Consider the following 18,181-nt stretch of genomic DNA (forward strand, 5'->3'; position numbering starts at 1 on the left):
TTGGTGTCGATCGACACCGTCGACACCATCAGCTGGTTTGTCGACAACAGCAATTTCAGCAATCACATTGCCCTCAGCATCAATCTTTTGGCCCTGCTCATTGCGCAAGTGGCCCTCTTGATCCCTCAAAGCACCATCCTCATCTCGCATCAGAATGATTGGGTTAACCATCTTCAAAGATTTGCTGCTTTTCGGTTCTCACGCTCAAGTTTTCCCAACTCTTGGTTTGAAAGTTTAAGAATTGGACCAGTCTTGTTGCTCCTTGTGTTAGGCTTATTAGGCATACACCTGAAACACACAAGAGAAAGGAAAACAAAAGCGTGTAAGTTTCAAATAAAAATAAAAATTTAGACAAAATCTAAAACTCAAATCTAATGGTAGATCAAAGAGTCCCCGGCAACGACGCCAAAATTTGATATGCTCAAATTTAACCCTGAGCTACTCTCTCAAATTAAGAGATCACTGTAATACATAGGGATCGAATTCCACAATGACTCAAGACTACACAATAAATTATAGAGTTTTATAATTAAGCTAAACAGATTAATTTGAATTAAAATAAAAGCAATGCAAAATATTGAATAAAACTGTTGTAAATTCAGAAGATCAATAAGCTAGGCTTAGAGAATTTCTCAGGAAATTATGAAACATTAAATCAATCAATAAATTAGGATTCAAGCAATTAAGAACAGATCTAGAACTCTAAACACTTTTGTAAATTAAATCAGTTCTCACTGCAAATAATATCTAAATTTAAAAACAGAAAATCCAAATATCTTTGTAAAATTCTAGGTCAAAAATCAGCAATAAGATCAGGTTTAGATTGTTCACAAAATTATTAAATCAAATCTCTTTGCAAGAAATAATTTTGCTCATCAAAAGGTTTTATGAGGAAAACAATTATATTCTCATATCAATTTATTTTCCTACGTTATTAATTCTAGGTGATCAATCAAGAATTAATATGAAGAACAACATAAGATGAAGATCTAGATAGATAAAGAATCCTAAATAAACAGATCTAATAATTCATAAAATCCCTATGAAAAACCCTAAACCTAACAAGCAAACTACTCAGACATAATCAATGAAGAACAAAACATCTTTCTGAATAATAAGCAACAGAGATTAAAAAGAGTAAGAAGGAGTTCAAGAATTCTTCTCTACAAAGCAGATATCTCTCTCCCCAAAAAGCTCTCAAAATCTCACAGGGTTGCAGAAAAATAAAACTTGATAGAATAAAACTTAAGGGTTTTAAAAACCTAAAAACTATATATGTATGTCCTAAAACACGTCAAGGACTTATGTTGCAATTATGGAAGACTTTGGGCAACTTTTGTAAATTTTCCAAAACTTGGGTCTTGAGTCGGCAGAGAGGGGTGTCGATCGATGCCCTCTTGTGTGGTGTCGGTCAATGCTCCTCATAGGATCAGACTCCAAATTGATTTCCTCTGGTTAAATGCTCCAGAATCATCCAAATTGCTCCATTTTGCTCCTTTCATGCTAAAAACCTGTAAAGACTCAAAAACAATCTAGAAACAAATGAAAAGACACTAAAAGACTCCTTATATCATGGTTATAACCACAAAAACCATGATATATCAACTCACCAAGCTTTTGACGCTTTTGTTTAACAAGTTTGTAAGTTGGATCCACGTTGAGCTCGTGACTAGTTATGCTAGGGTTGATTCCAGTCATGTGATCTATCGTCCATGCAAACGTGGTTGCGTTCTGACGAAGAAACTGGACAAGCTCGTCCCTCAGTGCTAAGGGTAGCTCGGCGCCAATGCCTACGCAACGTTTGGGATCGGAAAAATCGATGTTCATTTGGATCACAGATTCTTTTGGAAGCAGTGTGCGTGGATCTCGCAGCGGAGCTGATTTGGCAATCACGAACGCCCTTGCATTTTGCATCTTCTTCTCAATGATGAAGCACATTCGCGCTATCAATGGATCTTCGCGCAATGTGTAGATACCGTACGCGTTTGGAAACTTGACGCATTGATGATAAGTTGATGCGACAGCATGCATCTTATGGAGTCATGGTGTTCCCAGAATGACATTGTAGACGATGGGTTATCCACTATTGTGAAGTTGAAGCATTGCATTATGCCACCGACGTAGATCGGGAGCATTATGGTTCTGACAGTCATGATGGTATCACCGTTGAATCCTGTCAGAGGCTACGTATCGGCGACTGTGTTGCGGAGATTGATCACCATCTGGATTAACACTTCTTTGAATATCACATTCACCGAGCTTCTGGTATCAATGAGGATCCTTGTCACCGAACTTTCCCCGATCACCATCTCCACGACCAGCGGATCATTGTTTGGACTTGCGTTGCGTGCATCCTTGTCGGTGAAGATTGTAGGGTCAGAGGGTTTCTTGGCAGTGTTGCTATTTGAGGGCCAGTTGCACTTCGTTTCTTCCTCGCGGCATGTAGATAGTCCGCCCATGATCATGTTGATCCTTCGGCGAGGGACTGGAGCGTCGTCACGGTCTCTTGTGTTATGAGTTTGTTATGGAAGAGGAGGTAGGCGTGCGACTTCTGGGGCCCAATCATCTCGTACAGCTTCTTCTATGCATTCCCTGTCATGTTGCTGCTTGTCTGCCAAGCAGTACGGGTTATCCTTGTGTGTGTTGACCCTTCGCCGCTCTCACTCTACATCGATGTCACCTCGCTGGTACTTGTGAAGGAGTAGCATTTGAAGTGTTTTGCACTCTTCAATAGAATGTCCGCCAAATTTGTGGAATTCGCAGTAGCTGCACTTGCCTTTGTAGCTGGGACCGTCGGATTCGCAATAGTACTTATTCCAAGCTTACTTTGTTGTTGCTCTTTTCCATCGATAGCGAACATCGTGGCTTTCCTTCCTTTTTTGCCCCTGGTGTATTCCCTATTGTAATGCTGGCGTGGCTCGTAGTACTTGTCTATAGTTTTGCTTTTTGAGCTTGGGACTTTTTCGGGTGCCTTTTCCGCCACATTTGGTTGGTCCGGGTTTCTAACATCCTCCTTGACTTGGATGTACCGGTTTGATTGTGCAAGCACTTCACCCAAACTCATGACGGGCAGGATTGTTAGGTCTTCCTTGAATCTATTTCCATGAGCGAGCGCGTTTTTCAACGCACCGATGGCGGCGTCGTCACTTATGGCAAGCTGTGATATGACAGCTTTAAACCTTTCTATGAAAGTCCGTAATGACTCGTTAGGCTTCTGATTCATTCTCCACAGGTTGGCATTCAATGCAGGCACGTGCGTGAAACACTGGTGATGCTGAATGAATGCGCTTGTCAAGACTTCGTATCCATCGATCAAGTTGGCTTCAAGTCTTGAAAACCAATTGAGTGGCTCGCCAGACAGACTCTCAACGAACAACTGACAGCTTCCCGCGTCTTCTTCCTCAGGTGAGAAATACGACCGATTGATGTGGATGGCCATCGATTTGAGAAAGACTGTGGGGTCTCCCTTCCCATCGTAAGGAATTGGCTTGTTCTTGTTGTTGTTGGAGTTGTGCCTGACTCTAATTCCTGAGACTCTTGTTGTGAAAGGCGAACATCACGCCTCTGCCAGTAGGGTTTCCAGCTCTAGTGCCGCGCTTGTTGCATGGTGCATCTGAGATGTAATATTCTTCAGCTGAGCTTGCATCTATTGAAGGTCTCGCTGTAAAGCGCGCTTCTCGGCGTCCTTGGTCTGATTCGGCTAAGTGCGTTTGATCCACCAAGTTCTGGGTTGCCACGAAATGTACTCTGGGTTGTTTGCCGTTAGGTACAACGATGATTGACGAGAGTCGGGGCCTTCCATTGGCGTGGTGCTTAGCGTACGGCATGTGCGGTGTCAGCGTTTCTTCATCCCGTTCATGTCGAGGTTCAAATCGTCACCTATGGCGCCTTGCGTGGTCGCTTTGTCTTTGAGATGCCATTTGCGCTGCTTGGCCTCTCATCCGGTCCAGGACCCTCCGTACGACTTCATCAAGCGCGGTTTGATTGATAGTAACGTGTCCGGGTGTGTTATGTGGTTGAGTGGCGTGCGTAGCACCTACAGCTTCGCGGGTGGTTAGAGTGTCGCCAGCAGCTACACGATCAGGAGGGATAGCGCCGTTGGCTACGCAAATGGTTAGAGCGACACGCGTAGCGCCTACGGCTTTGCGGTCGGTTGGATTGATGCCAGCGGCTACACAAATGGAGGTGTAGCTGTAACGCTCCCAAACCGCGTCCGTCACTCGACCGGAAAAACCGCGGACTGGTCCGGAAGGACGTCACAAAGAGGTTGACAGCCTGTAGTCCAGTCGAGGTTCCACCAACGAATTAGATTCCCCAACCAGTCCACTAGCCGCCACCTACCCGCTACACATACACCTCCGGCTTTCCACTTGTCCGATTATATAGAAAATAGCTCGATTTACTTATGTATAATGTTTGCATTCAAAAACGAGTATACAAAGTAAAAACAGTTGGATCCATTTTGAAGAAATGCATGTCAAAAAAAAATACGAGAAGCTTTAATCAAGCAGTCACACAGCACAAAACATCCTATCCGATTTTTCCTAGTTGCCCAACTCAACCCACTTACTTTCCCTGCAAGAAAACAGTCCAAGGAGAGGAGTGAGTAATCCACGATTACTCAGTGAGTTGGGTGACTCTCTAACATGCAATCCTCTTAATCCAACTACTCCCAAACCAACTACCCACAACCACAATCAGAATCGCGCTATTCGGAAGCGATTAGCAAGCAAGTAAGCAAACAAGCAATCAAGCAATCAAGCAATCAAGCAATCAAGCAAACAAGCAATCAAGCAATCAAGCAATCAAGCAATCAAGCAATCAAGCAATCAAGCAATCAAACAATCAAGCAATCAAACCACAACACACAACATGCAAGATCTAGAAATGACTCAACATGACACTTCTAGACTCATAGCCACCATAGGCTATCTCAACACAACTCCCAAAACTCATGAGAACGAAAGCACTAGTGATGCTACCACCCTTGGTACACACTAAACTTCATCTCACACACGTAACGTAGGGCCCAATGACCTTCTGTCCCATCTCCCCAATCCACACCGCGTTGAAACCACAAAGGCTACCAACCAGATAACCACACACTTGCATCGTCATGCAATAGATCGGTCTCGTCTCTCACTAGACGCTGATTTGTCCAGCCACGAAACCTCCAAGGTTAACTCGCCGGAACTCCACATTTACTTGGGGACAGAAGTCGATAGCTAGTCCAACATGACACATGAGAACTAGCTAGACAAGTACTTATTCTAAGTATACCAACACAAAGAATCAAGTACTTAAACAACCAATAATTTCAAGCAAGAAATCAAGCAACACATGCAAGAAAAGAAGCAAGAAATTCACCCAATAATTCTTAACATGTAAGAAATAAAATTCAAGCATTTAAGACCACATCCACATGCATGCAACCCATTTAACTCTCAAGAAAAATTAAGAACCATTTCTTAAATATTTTTCCTAGTCATGCATGTGATGTTAACCCCATTTTTCTCCAAATTCTATCATGCATGCTACTCAAATTAATTCTCAGAATTACGCAAATAATTATTGCAAATTTTTACCCATTTCACCACTTTATTTCTCTTCCCTCACCGGTTGAGAAATTCAACAAAAAGGATGCATGCATGATCATCCATTTTGGATCTGATCTTGCAAGCAACCAACTCACTCAATTCTTTATGCATGCATGATCTTTTATCCCCAAACAAAACTATATACAATACTAAATGCATGCATGTTAGTCTACTCCCCAGATCTTAACTTGTTGCCATGTAGATCTAAAAGATAAACATGCAACACTCCAGATAAACAAGAAGGTCACATGAGCCTCCAAGCTCATGTAATCTCTAGACTCACACCAAGAGCAAATCTCAACAAATCTAGGGTCATATCCTCAACTCACAGTGATTTAGGCCGAAGATTGACTGAGTCGAGCTCCACCTCCACACCGCAAATCCGACAGCGCTTCGCCTTCTCTTCCTCCTCTAGCTCCGCCGAGCTTCTTCCTCTTCCTCCATTGGAAGTCTCTTGATTTTCTTCAAGGATCTTGTTGAGAGAAAATTTTGCAAGAGTTTTGTGTTTGAGAGAGGCTTTGTCGAAAATAAGAGACCAAATAGGCTAATTATAACCCCTTGGTCGAGTTCTTTGTCTAGGCAAGTGGCAACTTGTGTTTGACAAGTGGGAGAAATTAATTCTGCATGCAAAACGCTTCCAGTCTCCCTCACTAGCGCGTGCATCTCACTCTCTGGCGAGAGAGCATGCGATGGCGACACGTGGCGTTTCTCAGTCCTTGAGAGACCTTTCCACTTCCTCTATCCTTCCCACGTCTCTCTTGCGTCCCAAGCTCCCGCGCTTGTCTGCAAATTCCACATTTTTTTACGTTCGAGATTATTTCTCTTCATCGGTCTTCGATCCTCTTATCAAACTACGACCTTTCTTCATCAGTTCTCAGTCCTTCCGTCCAAGACTTGACTTCTCTCATCCGTCCCCAGACCTCCCGTCCGTGACATCCACTTTTCTCATCCGTCTCCGGACCTCCCGTCCATGACGTCTTTTCCTCGCCATTTTTCCACGGCCATTTTTCTTCTTTTGGTCCTTTTCCATCAACCTCGACCATCCTGTGTCCAATTCGCCAGATACTCTAACGATTCCCGTCTCCTTCCCGGTCTCGGGTCATCTATCGACTTGGTAACTTCTCCGGCAAGTCTCTTAATCTTTTCTCAAGATTTTCTTGTCTTTGTTTTCTCGAGGTTCCTTCTCGTCTTGTGGACACGTTTCTCCGTCCGGTCCACAATTCTGGTTACGGGTCATTCCAATAGCGCCTATAGCTACGCCATTTGTTGGAGCGACGCGCGTAGCGCCTACGGCTACGCGGTCAGTAAGTGTCGCGTCCTCAACCGTAGCTACTTTGGTTATGTTGACGCCTTGAAGCTGGTTCGTCCTCGCACGGGTGCGCCCCCATATGGTCGGCCTAGGAGACACGACGTGGGCTGCGGGAGAGCGTGGCGTGAAGGAGTCGACGCCTTCGTTACTTGAGAGATTGTTGTGAGAAATGCTTCTGGTTTTCTGGAAACGTCTTTGTCTTCAGATTCTATTCGTCAAAAGAAAGGATGTCGTTCAGCCCCACGGTGGGCGCCAAATTGTTGATGTATGAATTCAACAATATAAATAATACGAATATTAATAGGGATAGATCGGAACTGGTCCTTTTATTAACGTAGAATTGAAGTGAGGTTTACAGAAAATGCAATCAAAGCTCTAAGCGCAGTTAATACGAGAATAATTGATGTTTTCTCTCTGATTGCCCAGATTTCAGATCCAGAGCCCTGACAATGACATCTGGTATTTATACTGGGCAATTGACCTAGAGTCCCTTTATTCTTTTCCGTAAATGATGATTTTGCCCCTGCAGCCAGATCCATATCTTCAGGCCCTAAACTTCTTAAGAATCTTCTGTTTGGACCTCTTAGAATGTTGGGGGCGAAACTCATATCCAACATGCAGCTAACTGGTTGCCCCAATCGTATGAATGTATTTCTATCACGGTGTTTTAATGTATATGATAAACTAAGAAAAAAAAAGATTACACACATTGATCGTCAAATAAATATAACAACTGCAATATGTAATGAAAAGACATAGCTGATCACACCAAAATTTCTGTACTTGACATGCCTTCGGAATACATAGATCGAAAACCATAAAAGACAAGTTAACATTCATTAGATATAATATCATATTTTGGTGAAGAACAAATAATAAGAACTGACTCTGAATAAGAACAAATAGTTATATTTTAATAAAAACTGCCGATTAAGATACTCGAATCCTCAACCATATAGTTATTCTCATACTACATAACCGACTCAACTAATATATTTTTGGTAAAATAAACCAAATAATTAGAATATATTATATGACCTAAAATACATGCTTTAGCTATTTTAGAGATGGGCCGGCACTGCATGTTTATTACATTCATCAAGACATAAACATTATTTGCTTGTTCTATATATTGCCTCGAGAGTTCCCTTGATTTTTTTATTTTACTCTACAAAAAAATATAATCTAATAGACTAATACAGAGGTTATGCACAACCCACCTAGCATTCATTCACCCATAATCAACACAATTAAGGAGATTCAATCAAGAAACCTATTTTAAAAAAACCTGGAAAAGTTTTATCACCATCAGAAATTTTCAGTACTAAGATTTTTTTTTTTTCTAAATTTAAATAGTTCATTAATAATGAAAAAATTTAAGGTTAGAACCAAAGATTAGAAAACTATAAATATGGTTCCATGGAAAAAAAAGTAAAAACATGGAAGCATAGGATGGTAATTAAACCAAGTTTTCGATCTATCTATTCAACCAAGCAATGAAGCTTTGGGAACAAGACGAAGCGATGGACTTTTTGTTGTCCTTCTTGGATGAGCTGCAAAAGGAGAAGGGAATTTTCAGATTGTAAAACACTTACTTGCGACAATTAGCTCTAGAAGCCTTTCGCACAAGGTCCCAGACAGAGCCGTCAACAGAGAAAACTCCAAATCATTGATCACCTACTCTCCCTGCGTCATGTGAAATCGAAACTTCGTTTCAATCCATGAGCTTTCCCTAAAACGGAACCTCACAAGCCAAATTAAGCAAATGTTGCAAGCTCCTTCTACCGAGTTCATTCCCCGAAGTCAGCAGCGCAGAGCAAAATAAGATCATCCACAACCACACCATAAGCCATTAGCCCGACTAGCTCCTCTATAGCACAATCAAGACGCAGGGCAGAAGCGAGTACTTAAAGCAAAACAATCTTCAAACAAAGGCAATAACAACAGGAAGCCAAAACAAAGAACCGGCCTTGAACTAAACCGAAGAATTTATATACCTGCAGAGTTCTCAAGAGGAGAGGGGAGCTAGCTACCACCGATAACTAAAACCTCAACTTATCAAAAACCACGACAGCTACCCAAAGGAGCCATTTACCATCTGGTTCGACGAGGGAAATTGACCAGCCATGAGAAAACATGCTCCTAATAATCCTGCTACTGTCCTCAAGCAGAAGATGCCAACAGAGACGTAATTCTCCTAAAATGTCAAGGCTCGATGAAAAATAGATGAGACAAACAGCTTCCAATAGTAGCCATGCTATGAAACCTATGCGAAGGAGGAACAGAAAAGAGAGGCTGAGGCATCAGAAGCTCAAGGTCTGATGAAAAACACCAACCAACGATGGCAAACCATCCACAGAGCTAATGAAAACCTCTCGATTCAGACTTCGACACACGAAAACAACACGCACAAATTAGACAGAGGCTTCAGGCGTGTGGGAGTAAGCCGTCCTCAAAGCGAACAACCCGACACAAAGAAACCAATAACTTCGGCAGACACAAGGCAAAACGTGGCGGTTAGACCAAGAGAGATCTTGGAAAAAATGAGTCCGAGCAAGGAGGAGAGGAGACATCGCGGCACTGCCTACGGAAGCACACTCGACCACTGGAAACACCAGGAAGAAGGCGAACTGGAACAGATCTACAAACAGAAGCTTGCTCTGCCGCTTGAAATGCGAAACGCTAGGACCAAAAATCAGAGCCTTCACCTTGCTCCAACGTTGTCTATAGGCAATGGAGGCATAGAGCAGGAGATTTCAACCACCGGAGAACGGCCATCGCGAGAAACAGAGCCGAATAATTCTAAAGTAATCTTCAAGTGCGCAGATGAAACCAGACCAAGGTAATCTAGAGACCTCTCACGGCGCTGGTCGCAACCAGACACTGGAGAGGCAAGACACGGAGCAGTTAGGTTTGTCGCAAAGAAACTTTGGGAGAGAAAAAGTTGGGGCGTTGGGGTTCACGCACAGGTTTTAAGGTGTGGAGAAAAACTTTAAGGTGTAGTACTAAGATTTTTAGTTTATAACTTGCTAATATTATACCTCACCACCATACCACAAGACAACATTCACGTTCTTCTTCCTTCTTCATCTTGCTCTCATAACTTAGATCTTATAACTAACCCCATTAAAGTCTTCTTTATTCACCATTCTCCTTTATATTGGCCAACACCTAGAGAAGGAGCACTGATGTCTCTCTATTTTACACCTTTTTAGGCATCCTTTTAGTCATGTTTTGCATTGTGTAAGTCAAATCTTAGCATTTTTTTATCTTTAACCTTAGATATTTGAATTTAGGTTATCTAGAGTGTTGTATTGTTGCATTGTTGCATTTTGGATGAAAACATGTGCTTTGGAGCCTTAAAAGAGCAAGAATGAGGTGTAAACCGAGCATATACCCGATGGTGCGATCATGCAAGAAGAACAGCCTGAAACCTTAACCCAATGAAGCTGATCTAAGCTCAAGAGGAACTACCCGAAGCCCAACCCAAGAAGGTGTTTGACCCTAGCGTCATGTAGGCCTTTGGGTGATGCTGTGCGGCTAGGTCAAAGGGTTTCCCTATATAAATCCTATCCTATTTTCTCACAGGGGAGAGATGTCACACACTAGATTCAGAGAGAATGCGAGAGCTACTGAGAGAGAGAGAGAGAGAGATTTTTACACTTTTACAAGCTTTGTTAGGATTTCTAAATTCTTTTTGCAATACCTTTTACTCAGATACTGTACTAAATTCCACCACTTTTGTTTTCTCTACTGCTTTCGATTTTACATCTTTGTTCCAACACTTTTTATGCAATCGTTATTCATATCTCTGTCTATGGCAATTTATATGATGCTTGAGTAGTGAACCAAGGTTTCTAAGGATGGGATAGGCTAGTAAGTGTTCCTGATCGATTAGGTTGTTTTAGATTGTTTGTTCTTATTAAAAAATTCCCTTCTGGATTAGTGTTCTTAATGCTAGTTTCAGACTGAGAGGTTGAGACTAGATCTAGGGTTTTTCCGCATTGAGAGATGTTCATTGAAACACTTGAACCATATAATGCCAGAGATCTATTCACTTAGCCTAAAAGATTAAAGGAATTCATTGACATTAGTGGATCGGATGTTATTGCCTGCTTGGTCATGTTTCTTCAACGAGAGTTGGATAGGGAAGTGATTAAGGTTGATTGTTTCTACCATGGGAATGGATTAGCAAGAGTTAGAGATTCACTGTCAGAGAATATATTGCTTGAGGCATGTAAGACGTTCTAGGTTGATTAGGAATACTCCCCGTTTAAAAAATCGCTAAGAGTTATTTGGGCGGTCAGGGAGGGCCTAGCGATTAATTGGAAAATTTGATTAAAAATATGGGATTAATCGGAGACTAGTTTTAGGAGTTTTATCTATATACATTGATGTTCATATATTGTACCATGTTTTCTTTTAGTATATTCACATCTTTTGCATCTTTTGCTATCCATTTTGACTATTATTGCATAGCTTTAGTACTGTTCATGCATTAGAGTATAGTTGCATTGCATTTGCATCTTTTCATGCATAAACAGGGAATTTTGGAGCTTAAGGAGCATGGAAGCAATGCTTAAGAGAAGTGAAGCAAACAAGAGGAGAAAGCAAGAGAGTTAAGGCTGGAGAACCAAAGTCCAGAGTCCCACTCGACTGCCCACTCGACTAGACACTCGACCGTGTGCGGAGAGGGACTCGACCGAGTGGAAGATGCAAAAGAGGAGCCAACTCGACCGGTCACTCGACCGAGCACCGGGTCGATTTGGCCAAGCCGCCTAGCTATTTTGTCTTTTAGCATTTTTAGAGCTTCCACTACTTTTTCTATATAAGGCCTTGTACCCTGCAGCCACCAAAGAGTCCAGCTTTTTAGATATTTCTCAAACCTAGTATTTTCCCTTTCGGGAATTATTTACTTTTGCACTTTTATTTTCTTAGATCTTGTACCTCCTTGAAGGAGAAAAAGAAGAGATTTCTCATATTTGTTAGTTTGATAACTTTCAAAATATTGAGAATTCGTGTTTGATTCCTTCTTCAATATTTTTGATCTCTGTTTCATCTATCTATTGATGGAAGTTTCGATATTTTCTGGGTTTATTACTTTGTTGTTCATCATGTGTGCTTGTGAGTAGTTGCTTAGGATCTTGAGGATGGGTTAGGCTAGATTGTGTTTGAGGTTTGTTTGATTTGGTCAAGCTTGATTATTGTAGATCTATTCTAGGCTAGATGTGCTTAATGCTGATCCTATAACCGAGAGGGTAGGGTTTGATCTCAAGCCTCTTAGCATCACACCAATGTCTAAGGTGCATAGATAAGGCTAGATCTAGAGATTATCATTAGGCTTGCTAAGAGATTAGAAGTCTTGTTTGATTTTTGACATATTGCTTAATGCTTGCTTGTATAGGTTCTTTTGTGAGAGCAAGTATAGAAATATATGAGCTTGATTGTTTTTACCATGAGAGTGGATTAACATGTTCTTAGAGATCATTGTCTAGAGATTAGCTCAAGTTTGTTTGAGATTTGTTGACCAAGTTAGATGACCTCAATCACTAGTCTAGCCCATGAATCCCTCCTCAAGACCTTCCTTGTTTATTGATTTCTTATCTTAAATCCTATTGTTTGGTTGTTGTTTGATTTGCTTTTGTATTGCTCTGTTTTTCTTGCATTGCTCTGTTTCTCGCGTTTGTCCAGCTCGACCTTGTACTCGATCTACACTCGATCGAGTGCTTGCTCGAGCTTATCCCCAGAATTCTTGTTTATGCTTTGTAGTTGTCTTGTCTTACTTCCTGCTTCATTTTAGTTGCATTTATGTTGCATTCACTTAGTATCCTGTTCATTACTTGCCTTGCATTAGTTCATTACTTGCATTACTATAGTTTCTATTTCTGTTCTTATTGCATCATAGCTTTGATTAGTCTGTTTTCTTTACATTTAGCATCCATATTAGTAGCTTTTACTTTCTGCATTTTACATTTGATCAATAGGTTGTTAGTGACAAACATCCTTCATATTTGACTTGAATTAGACATTTATGCACATCCTGATTGCTTGCAAACACTCAGATTGGATTGACACCTCTTATACTGCAACTGCATAAGGGGAATTGAAACACACTGCACTCCATTCATTCATCCTCATTCATATCCATCATCTCATCATACCATATCACCAACCATACAAAAGATGTGTTTCAATTTGGCGCCGTTGCCCATTTGAGTGTGTTTTTGTGACAATTAGGATCAATTGAAGTCTAAGATTAAGTTCGTTTATCCACTTGTTCGCTAATGATATCGTTTCTTCTCCTTCTTGTCTGTGATTGAGTTTCAGGTACCAGCTCGACCATCAACTCGACCACCACTCGACCGAGTGAGTGATCGAGTACTCGGTCAAGTCAGAATCCGGATACAATTAGACATCAGTTCCCAGTCAACTCGACCACCCACTCGAGACTACGCTCGACCGAGTACATGTTCGAGTTTGTACTCGCGCCTGTTGATGCAAACAAGGTCCAAGGGTCATCACAATCTTCAGAGACTCCTAGATCACATCAACAGGCCACCAAGGGACCTAAGACAGCAGAGAACAAGGATCTATCAGGAACAAGAACAACAAGTGCTAATGGAGCAACAAGATCAACAAGCTCCAAGGGCAAGAAACATTGGTGCTGGAGATGCACCAAACACACATAACCAGAGAGCTGGTATTGTGCCTCCTACAGTAGCAAACAACAATTATGAGATCAAAAGTGGATTGATCTCCATGATTCAAGCCAACAAGTTCCATGGGTTGCCAATGGACGATCCCCTAGACCATCTTGATGAGTTTGATAGGATATGTGGTCTCACAAAAATCAATGGAGTGAGTGAAGATGGCTTCAAGCTAAGGTTGTTCCCCTTCTCGCTTGGGGACAAGGCTCATCTCTGGGAGAAGACACTTCCAACTGGAGCAATAACCATATGGGATGCTTGCAAGAAGGCTTTCTTGGCAAAGTTCTTCTCAAATGCTAGGACTGCTAGATTGAGGAATGAAATTTATGGGTTTGCCCAAAGAAACAATGAGAGCTTTTGTGAAGCTTGGGAGAGGTTTAAAGGATTCCAGACTCAGTGTCCTCACCATGGCTTCAGCAATGAGTCCCTCCTAAGTACTTTGTATAGAGGATTGCTTCCCAAGATCAGAATGCTTCTTGATACAGCCTCAAATGGCAACTTCCTCAACAAGAATGTGGAAGAAGGAAGGGAATTGGTTGAAAATCTTGCTCAGTCAGATGGCAATTACAATGAGGACTATGACAGAACCATAAGGTCCACCTCCACTGATCAAGAGGACAAGTACAAGAAGGATTTGAAGATGGTCAATGAGAAGCTTGACAAGATCCTCCTTAGCCAACAAAAGTCCATTCACTTCATTGGTGAAGAAGAGGTTCAAGTTCAAGAGGGGGAGAGAGAATTTGATGAGCTCTGTTATATGCAAAACCAGGGTGGATTCAAAGGCTACAACCAAGGAGGAGGGTTCAAGAACAACAACCTCTCCTCTAGAAGCACCAATGTGGCTAATCCACAAGACCAAGTCTATCCACCACAACAGCCTCAACAGCAAAACAACTATGCACCCAAGCAGCAGCATCAAGTGTTCCAGCCCCAATTGTGTCCCCCACCAGGGTTTCAGACTAACCAAGGCCAGGAACAAGACCTAAGAGCCATGATGCAACAGCTGTTGATTGGGCAAACCAATGGAAAGATTGAGGAGGCTAAACAGTTTGCTGAGTTGAATCAAAGGCTCACATCCCAGTATAATAACCTTAACATGAAGTTTGGAGTTCTCAACTCTAGAGTGAAGTTTATGGAGAGCAACCTTGCCTCTACTTCAGCTCGTAAGCCCAACCAACTCCCTGGAAAAGCTGTCCAAAATCCAAGGGAGTTCACTGCAAAAGCCATTCATATCTTTGATGAAGAAGTCACTGAGGACAGTGATGTTAAAGATGGGGAGGATTGGTCATTTCTTGAAGTTCAGAGTGAAGTTTGTGCAAAGCAAACTGAAGGCTTAAGTGATAAGGCAACTCCAAAGGCTAAGCTCTCTCTTCAAGAGGATTCAGTGGAAAAGCTTAAGAGTTCAGTGCAAGAGTTGACTGGTATGGTTAAGGATCTCCAAGTCAAGCTAAACAAGAGGTCTTTGAAGAAGGCAAGACCAAGGCTCAAAATCAAGAAGAAATATGGTTTGTGTGTTAAGGGTGAAGTGATCAAGAGTCCACTTCACAGTGATCAAGAGGTTCCATGGAGGATTTCATCACCTCCTTGATATCTAGACCAAGCCTAAAAAGGCAACCAAAGTCAAGCTTAGTGACTTTAAACAAGCTCACTAGGGAGGAAGTCTCTAAGGTATCATTGTATATAAGCTTTATTTTCCTTGTAGTTTTGATGTGTTTTCTTTTATGTTTGTGTTGGGCAGGCCTTTTAATGAAAGTGTAGACGGGTATGGAGAGATTTGAACTTTGGAAAGTAGATTCGCAAGCCCACTCGACCGGCCCACGAGAGGTACTCGACCAAGTTGGCAAAGAACTAAGGCCCACTCGATTCCCATTTCTCTAGAATGATCGAGTGGAGGGAAGAAAAAGAAGAAAAATTTTGAAATTTCAAACTTTGGTCAAGGAGCTCGACCACGTGCTGGTCGAGTGTGGGGTCGAGTGGCAGCAAAAAGCTGGTCAAAGATTCCCATTTCAAATTTGAATGGTATAGACGCTCCACTCTTGTCTCCTTGTCCCCTTAGCTTCTTTAAATAGAGCTTGATTCGATCATGTATCTCTCACACTCTCTCATTTGCGCAAAACAATTAAATTCAAGTTTAAAATCTCTCTCAAAGTTCATCTTTTTGCTTAAGCTTAGCTCTTTCAAGTTTTTGGGTCACTAACCTATTAACTTTAAGATTTGAGTCTATTCCTCTCAGTTCTGTTCGAAAATGTCTTCAAGGATTACTAGGAAGTCTCAACAAGCGGCTGAAAGATCCCTAGATCGTCGTGATGATCGTCTTGAATCAAGAGGAGAAACTGGAAGAACCACTCGACCACCCACTCGAGCATGCACTCGACCGAGTGGTGGTCCGAGTGGCCGATCGACTCGGATGCCGAGTTCAAGAAATCAGTCAGCTGAGGAAGATCCTGAGAGAACTGAAAGTGAAGAAGAAAGGGAGCCAACTCTTATGGAGTTCATGAGGAGAAACAAGGCCAAAGGGAAGAGGCCAGCAGTTGAGATTGAACAAGAGGAGGTTGAGAGTGAGAGTGAAGAAGAAGATGAGAAGAAGGAGAAGATGATGGTGAGGAAGGGTCTTGTGGCCTAACTCAAAGGCAGCTTTATGAAACCTTCTCGAGGATGCAGTTCTTGAGGACTAGATACCCACACAAGGAGACCATGGAGAAGCTAGGCATTGATGAAGATGTAGAATTTCTCTTTGAGAAGTGCAAGCTACGCAAATTCATGGGGCTTTGCATGGAGGGGTATAAAGAAGAGAGCTGTGAGCTTCTAGCTGCTATCAAGATGCATTGCTACTCAAGGAAGGACAAGGAGTTTGGACCTGGTCATGTTGCCTTCACCATCAAAGGGAAGAAGTATGAGCTTTCATTGAAGAAGATAGCCAACATCTTTGGCTTTGAAGTTGGTAGTGAGAGGAGCATGGAAATACCAAGAGAATAGCTCTATGCCATTTGGAAAACCATAGGAGACAATGTCACATACTCCTCCTCCAAGACCAAGAGTTCCAAGATAAGGAGCCCAGTCCTAAGGTACTTCCACAAGGCCTTAGCAAACACCTTCTTTGCTAGGAAGGAAACTGGAAATTTGAATGAAGGTGAGCTCAAGATGATTGATGTGGCACTTAATAGCATAATTCTTGAAGCAAGGGATGGAAGCATCATCCTTGGAAGCAAAGAAGGCACTGATCTTGCAATGGTGCTTATTGACCACATGATCTACTTGAAAAGCTGGGTAGGGAAGTTGCACAACAAAGGTTCCATGGGAGCTCTAACCATTGGAGGCATCATCACTCCAACACTACAAGCTGCTAAGGTACCACTTAGAGGAAAGAAGGTCATGCCTAGATGGATAGATTCAAGCTACCTCACCTCCACTCTCATACTAGCCAAGGAGATACATCAAGGAAATCACATTTTCAACTTTGAGCTTCCAACAGTTGGGAAAAAACAGTTTATCTTACCTAACAAAGAGCTCACCACCTTTCAAGAAGGAGCCAACATTGACTTTTGGCCAGCTGATGAGTTCTTGTTTGATGGGATAGTTCAAGTTAGAGTTGATGAAGCTGAAGATGTGCAAATGGCTGATGGGGAGGAGCAGTTTTACTTTGAATATTATGAACCCAACCCAAGAGATAGTAGAGGAGTGAGGGAGAATAGCAAGAGGTTGACACTCCTACAAAAGTGGAACAAGTGGCATGGGAAGAATTTTGATAAGCTAAAGAAGAAGGTGGGCAATATGGCTAAGTCCATTAAGGGCTTAAAGAAGGAGATTGCTGAGTTGAAGAGTGGAAATTCTTCACCAACACCATCTAGCCCTTTGAGGAGGAGTAGCTCAACTAGAGCACTTTTAAGAGTTGAAAACCCTGTGGAACCAGCTAGAGCCTCAATGTACGAGCCAATTCAGAGGAAGAGGAGTTCAAGTAGCCGAGAACAACAATTTTTGAGGCACTCGACCGGGTCACTCGAGCATCCACTCGACCGAGCACCCCAGATGCACTCGGCCGAGTTCCAGCCCAGAACACCCTATGACTTCCCAGCTCCAGCTGCTTATCCAGGATATCCAGGTTACCCTCCCTTCCCACCCCAGTACTTCATGGATCCAGCACTATTGCACCAGTTCTACCAGCAACAAGGTCAGAATTTTGGCACTCGCAGTCCAGCTCGACCCCCCCCCCACTCGAGCACGTAGTCGACCGAGTCCCAATTGGTTGCTATCGTCGAGCTGCCCGAATCTCCTTCTCCAAGTCATCAACAAGACCCCAACTACACTTATGAGAGCATGAATGAGGTTGTGGACAGCTTCTTCCACAATCCATAAGGTACCACTATCACCTTCCTTGTAAATACTATTGCATTTCATATTGTGTTTTGTTTTTGGTCTTGAATCCTCTTACAAATTTCTTTCACACAGAGGACTGTGTGATTTAAGTTTGGGGGAGGGTTTGAGATAGCATCTGACATTGTGTTTTGTTTTCTTATTTCAAATTTTTAGCATAATCATGTTAGTATTTGCATAGCATCTAAGGCATGGAA

General features: G+C 42.2%; 1 non-coding gene and 1 pseudogene across 1 annotated transcript; both read right to left on the bottom strand.

Moving 5' to 3' along the window:
• Nucleotides 1-8,696: 8,696 nt before the first annotated feature.
• Nucleotides 8,697-9,973, bottom strand: LOC104734007 (uncharacterized; annotated as a pseudogene).
• Nucleotides 9,974-13,920: 3,947 nt separating this feature from the next.
• On the bottom strand, nt 13,921-14,027 carry LOC147933418 (small nucleolar RNA R71). The gene has a single exon (XR_015576847.1). It is a non-coding gene; the product is annotated as a small nucleolar RNA R71 (small nucleolar RNA).
• Nucleotides 14,028-18,181: the final 4,154 nt, after the last annotated feature.

This window comes from Camelina sativa, chromosome 12 (assembly GCF_030686135.1).
Source record: "Camelina sativa cultivar CO46 ecotype springtype chromosome 12, ASM3068613v1".
Taxonomy (NCBI): domain Eukaryota; kingdom Viridiplantae; phylum Streptophyta; class Magnoliopsida; order Brassicales; family Brassicaceae; genus Camelina; species Camelina sativa.